This window comes from Urocitellus parryii, chromosome 15 (genome assembly GCF_045843805.1).
Source record: "Urocitellus parryii isolate mUroPar1 chromosome 15, mUroPar1.hap1, whole genome shotgun sequence".
NCBI classification, from domain to species: Eukaryota; Metazoa; Chordata; class Mammalia; order Rodentia; family Sciuridae; genus Urocitellus; species Urocitellus parryii.
The window spans coordinates 34,577,941-34,583,562 of NC_135545.1; positions in this window are offsets into that span (position 1 = coordinate 34,577,941).

Genomic DNA, 5,622 nt, shown 5'->3' on the forward strand with positions numbered 1-5,622 from the left:
AATTTATTCTTTTTATTTAACATCCAAAAGAGTACGTGCTGATTCCTTTTCAGATTGTATTTATCTTTGAATGAAAGCAGTAACTGTGGGACAGGGGCTGGGGGCTGAGCTCAGGACTGGCAGAAGCACCCCTCTGGGTGCCACACTGAGGTCCTGTGCATCTGCATTGATATGGTGTGCCATTGTCAGCAATTGCTGGGAGGAGCTGGGGCTGTGTAAGTACTAATTCTCCATCCTGCACACGGTGGCAAAGGTGGCGCTCCTTCAGCATCATTTCTTCTTCTGCCTTGGCAGGGGGTCTTCTTCTAGTGCCTCCCTCACCTTGGTCTAGTCTACACCAATCTGGGCTCTCTTCCTCCTGTGTAGTGACTTGTTGTGGCCTTATTGTTCTAAAATTCTTAATGAACTTCCCCGAGGGAGGATGGTAGTTCTCTGTCCTGTTGTCCTCATGCTTGACCATGTAAATTGTTCTGGGCAATGGAATTTGGGTAGACGTGCCTGCCATGTGTTATTTCTAGACATAAACTAAGAGTTGAACGTGGTTTGTCAAATTCTCTTCTTCTCTGCCCTAAGAGGTCATGTTGAAGAGTGCATCTAGCTATATAAAATAAAGACAGGGAGGGGCTGATAGTACAGCTCAGTGATAGAGTGCTTGTGTGGTGTGCATGAGGCCCTGGGGTTGGCTTTCTAGCACCACGAAGAGAAAACAAAAACAAACAAAAAACGGGAGTTTCAGCTTCCAGATGTTGGGGATGTTAAACTTATCCCTCTATTGAGGTATGTAATATAGTGAGTTTTATGTGCTTGTTTGATCTGTAGTCCCATTTTAGACAAATGTTATCTTAAGACCCAGCTTCAGGGCTGTGCTTTCGTATGTCGTTTTTTAGTGGATCTTAAAACCCTACTTTTCATGGCTTGAAAAGGACATGGAGGAAGGCTACTTGAGCCCAGAGGAACTAGATAGCAATCAGCTCGCAAGTGGTTGTGGATATTAGGCCAAAGGGTTGAAGCTTTGATTGCGGGGGGCGGGGGGCGGGGGACATAGAAGCAGAACATGGACTTTAAACACAGTATACATTTAGTGTCATAAGACCCTAGATTTGTGTGCAGACTGTGATCATGAGCAAATAAATGCTTGGTTTGCTTTTGCATAAAACTGGAAATAGTGGGCAGGATGTGTAGAGTGCTTGCCTAGCACGTGCCAGGCCCTGGGATGGTGCAGCAAAATAGTAACTATTTCTTGAAACCACAAAGTTTAAATATGGAATCTAATGACTGTTGGTGTACAGGGAGCAAAAATAAGTGGTGGTGCTCTGCAGACCAGGCTACATAATTGGTATCTGACTCTAGAGGTGGTGCTGCTACCACCACAAGATACTTGCTCCCTAATAGTTTAGGAAAATTTCGTTGCTTAAACCTTCCAAGGAGACTTAAAAATTATAAGAGGGAACCTATTTGTCCAGATGAGTGAATTGGTCTTGGGTTGTGTATCAGGATCTACAATCTTCTTACATGCAGAGCAAACAATGGAACTATGCGCATTTTAAGAGGAAGAAGGATGTAGTGTCTGAGAAAGTACTGTTGTAAATATCTAGACATCACTGCACAAGTGTCTAAGCAGGGGTTTTACTTTGTGCAATTTTTTTTTTTAATATTGGGGACTGAGTCCAGGGGTGCTTAACCACTGAGCCACATCCTCAGTCCATTTTTTTAAAAAATTTTATTTAAAGACAGGGTCTCAATGAGGTTGCTTAGGACCCCACTAAGTTGCGGATGCTGGCTTTGAACACATGATCCTCTTGTCTCAGCCTCCTGAGCCACTGGGATTATAGGTGTGCACCATAGTGTCTGGCTAAATTTGCTTCACAGAATTTTTTTGAGGGGGAGTCTAGCTATGTTGCCCAGGCTGGCCTTGACCTTGTGGGCTCAAATGATCCTCTGGTCTCTGCCTCCCTAGTGGGCTACAGGCATGTACCACCACATTTGCCTTCACAAAATTTGTTTTTTGTAAAGCAAGAATCAAAACAATTCTTTCATAAATGGCTTTTATCCCTAAGAGCTCCTGAAATTGATGACAACCAGTATTTCAACAGAAAACTGAAAGATAGAATGAAAAATGCTTAATTTTCCAAGAGCAATGCATATAAAAACTACATTGAGATGTAAAATTTCAAATATCAGATCAACAAAGGTCAATCATAATGTATTGCCATTAGAAAGAAACCAACTTATATGTGGTGGAAGAGTGAGGCAACATCTCCAAAATGTACTTACCTTATTGCCTCAGCAATTCCAGCACTACAAATTAATTCTTCAGCTATACTTGCTGTGCACCAACTGACACATGTGCAGCCCACTTACCACAGCATTATTTCTTTTTGTTGTTGTTGTTTTAGTTGTAGATGGACATAATACTTTTATTTTTTTTTTTAATGTGGTGCTGAGGATCGAACCCAGTATCTCACACATGCTAGGCGAGTACTCTACCACTGAGCCACAATCCCTACAGCATTACTTCTAATGCTGAAGATTGGAAAAAGACTGTTATAAGAAATTGAATAAATTACAATAAAGCTAAACAATGCACCAAGCAGTTCTAAAAAACAAACAAAAAACCAAAACAAAACAAAAACAACAACAAAAAACTTGAGTTCTTTTTATTTTACGGGGAAAAGGCATATAATATGCTAAGTGAAAAAATCATGATACAGAAGTACATTTCTACCACGAAAAGTTTGCATAGGAAAATCAGTGGAAGACCATTTGATATAGCCAACGGTTATCTCCAGGGGAATTTTTCACTTTCTGAGAAACTGTCCCCCCATCCCTCCCGCTACCAGTGCAGGGGATTGAACACAGGGTCTCATGCATGCTAGGCAAGCATTCTACCACTGAACTCTATCTCTAGCCCTCAATTTTTTTACTTTCTAAAACAAATATAAAATACTGCAATCATTGAGGAAAAAAAAAATAGTATTCTCAACATTTTTGTATCATTTTGAACAAGAAATATTGGCCTTTCTGCTACTACTAGCTATAAATAAATCAAATTTTTTTCATACTAGGGACTGAACCCAGGGGTGCTTTACCACTGAGCTACATCCTCAGCTCTTTTTTGAAACAGGGTCTCATGAAATTGCTTGGGGCCTTGTTAAGTTGTTGAGGCTGGCCTTGATTCTATGATCCTCCTGCCTCAACTTCCCAAGTCACTGGAATTATAGGCATGTGCCACTGCGCCTGGATAAATCAATAATTTCTATAGAAAAAAACCCCACAAATATCCATAGCCCTGAAGAAAAGTTTTTGTTTTTTTTTTTTTAAAGAGAGAGTGAGAGAGGAGGGAGAGAGAGAGAGAGAGAATTTTTTTTAATATTTATTTTTTTTTAGTTCTCGGTGGACACAACATCTTTGTTGGTACGTGGTGCTGAGGATCGAACCCAGGCCGCACGCATGCCAGGCGAGCGCGCTACCGCTTGAGCCACATCTCCAGCCCAAGAAAAGTTTTAAAACAAAATTCTCAAGCTGGTTGAATAGGTTGAACTTGGTTATTGAGATGTAACGGTTTAGTTTAATAGTTCTTAATGGTTGGTCCATTAATCAGCTATATGTAATCACTTGGGAAGTTTTAATTTTTTTTTTCCAATGCTGGATATCCAGATCAAGGTCTAGGGTGTGCCAGGCAAGTACTCTACCCCTGAGCTACATCTCCAGCTCTAGAAAGATTAAAAAATAAATAAATAAGGGTTGGAGGTATAGCTCAGTGGTTAAGTACTTGGCCAGCATGTATAAGGCCCTGGGTTTATTCCCCAGCACTGCTGCAAATTTTATGTATATGTATATATGTGTGTGTGTGTGTGTGTGTATGACTGAACCCATCTGGAAATGCAAAAGGGGACAAAAATAACAATTTCAAAGGAGTGCCTATTTGTAATGTATTGAATTATATTGATGATATAATAAACCTATTTTTGTTATTCTTTTTATATATTCATGGAATTGATATTTTACTTAGAATGTTTGCATCAAAATTTATAAGTAAAATAGGTTATCACCTTGTAGACTGGGGAAAATAATTGAACCCAGAGGCTCTTTGTCACTCAGCTAAATCCCTAGCTCTTTGTATTCTGATTCAGGATCTCACTAAGTTGCTGAGGCTGGCCTCGAACTTGCAATCCTCCTGCCCAGTTTCCCCAGCTAGCTGCTGCTAGTTTAGGTGTGCACCTGGCCACAACAAATATTTTTAATGAACAATCTCAATGTGGGAACTAGTCTACCTTAAATTATCATAAAAAGCATGGCTATTCTTTCTGAGCAGGCAAACTACCCCACTCCATTAGGTTGGAGAACATTAGACAATTTAGACCTGGACTAGGAAACTAGAAAAGGGTTGTAGGTAAATGGCCTGAACTTTTGAGAAAATCATCAGGGTTCATACACCTTATGAGGAATGGGGCTCAGTGCAGAGTGAGCTGACGACCCTTATATTTAAAACTAGATTAGTAGGGTTGTGAAGTTCTTTTCCAGTTAGTTGAGGTCTTGGCACCCAACTTTCAGCCATTCTTGCTCCAGACAGGGAGAATTTAAAGCGACTTTCACCTAATCTAGGCAGGTATTCCTTTTCCAGAGTGGCTAATACATTTATTTAATTTTCTCTTTTAAGATACTTTTGAAAAGATATCAAGTGAGTCAGTCTGTTCACTTCTGCCTTCACCACCCCGTGCACCTATCAAGTGCACTTATCAGCAATAGGAACCCAGAGGAGCAAAGGGCCAGGAGTGACTCTGCCTGTTGCACTGTCCCTCAGGAATGTGAAGCAAGGGAAAAACACATGCTGAGCCTGCGTTCCCTACCCAGCAACTGTCAGAACTTGACAGATGGCTGCTGGGCCTGACTGAACCCTGCTCCATTGCTTCTCTGACCCATCCTGAATGGCCTCTGGCGCTAAGCACAAGTGGACACAATAGCGATAGGCAGGACTGATGCCAAGCAGGTGCCGACACACTAAGCACAAGTGGACACAATAGCGATAGGCAGGACTGATGCCAAGCAGGTGCCGACACCAGAGCTTGCAGTTGGCAATCTACTGTTTGCACCTTGCTTACAAATAACTTTTAAAACACTGAATTATTTGCCCTTTTTTTTTTCATTGCCAATTTTCAAGCACCAATAGACCTTCCAAAAAAATTTTTTTCCCACTTTTTCCTTTAAAATTTAGGACCTACAACTGAGTGCTTTCATTTTCACGGCTGTCACCTCCCTCTGTGGATGAGGGCTGATTACCAACCATCATCTTCCACCCAGCTTTTGATTTTTATTTATAATAATCTCCTTGGCCCCCAAGACATCTGAAGCTGCCATCTCCCCTCCATCCCTTGCCTGTCTCTATAGGATCCACTGTGTGGCTCCACCTGTCTTACAAGGTCCAAGGAATTACACCCACATTCTCGACATTTTTGGGCTGGCTTACCTCAATGGCATGATGAAGAAAAGGATGTACTTTTGAGTCATCATTTGGGACCACTAACACATCTCTGGCTTACCGTCAGCTGGATGTGACTAAACTTCTAGAATACAAACTGACATCTACCCCTTCCTCCCATTAAAGAAAAAGGTAGACGGTGG